The sequence below is a fragment of the Pteropus medius genome, unplaced genomic scaffold (genome assembly GCF_902729225.1).
Source record: "Pteropus medius unplaced genomic scaffold, Ma_sr-lr_union100, whole genome shotgun sequence".
Lineage (NCBI taxonomy): Eukaryota > Metazoa > Chordata > Mammalia > Chiroptera > Pteropodidae > Pteropus > Pteropus medius.
The window spans coordinates 8,665,888-8,666,702 of NW_024340849.1; the positions used below are offsets into that span (position 1 = coordinate 8,665,888).

Below are 815 nucleotides of genomic sequence, written 5' to 3' on the forward strand. Positions count from 1 at the left end.
ACCGGGCCTGGGCAGGCTCCGGATATCTGAATATTGACCTAGGTCAGAGGAGGGTGGGATGCACGCCACCCGCGCTCAGGCCTCCTGTTGGCTTCTCCAGGAGGTTCTTCTCTGTAAGTCAACAGTTCTGCTTCCTGAGCTTTAGGTCCTAAAAGAAGAGCGGGTAGAGATTTTGACACCGGACACTCAGCAGGCTGCCAGCGTGCTCTCAAGGTGAACGCTGGTGCTCCTGTGGGAATCACGTGTCACTTTGTTTTCCCGGCATTCACCCTCTTCCCTTCTGTAAAGATGCCCTGGGCACGCGTTAAGAAATCACTTCTCGTTCACAGCCATGCCACCCTGAACAAGCCTGACTCTGTCTGATCTCAGAAGCTAAGCAGGGTCGGTCCTGGTTAGTACTTGGATGGGAGACCACCTAGGAAGACCAGGTGCTGTAGGCGTAAAAAATAAAAGACAAGGGATTGTAAGCTGACAAGGTCCTTGCAATCTATGAGGTCAACCAAGGCTTGCCTTGCCTAAAAAAAAATAAAATAAAATAAAGTAAATTTAAAAAATAATAATTAAATAAATAAATAAATAAATAAAATCGCTTCTCCCCAATCTTCTATCCAAGTGGTTTCAGGATTAGACATTTGAGACAGGCCTGACCCATTAAATTATTCTGTCCCTCGTGACTGAGTCAGAGATGCCCATGTCACTCCAGCCAGGCCAGCCCATCACCAACTGAGCTAATAAATATGTACTAACTGCCTATTTTATTAATGTCCCATTGCTACTTTGACGAATATTCATAAACTTAATGGCTTAAAACAACA

General features: G+C 45.4%; 1 pseudogene; it reads left to right on the forward strand.

The window, feature by feature from the left end:
• Window positions 1-321: 321 nt before the first annotated feature.
• On the forward strand, window positions 322-440 carry LOC120590156 (uncharacterized; annotated as a pseudogene).
• Window positions 441-815: the final 375 nt, after the last annotated feature.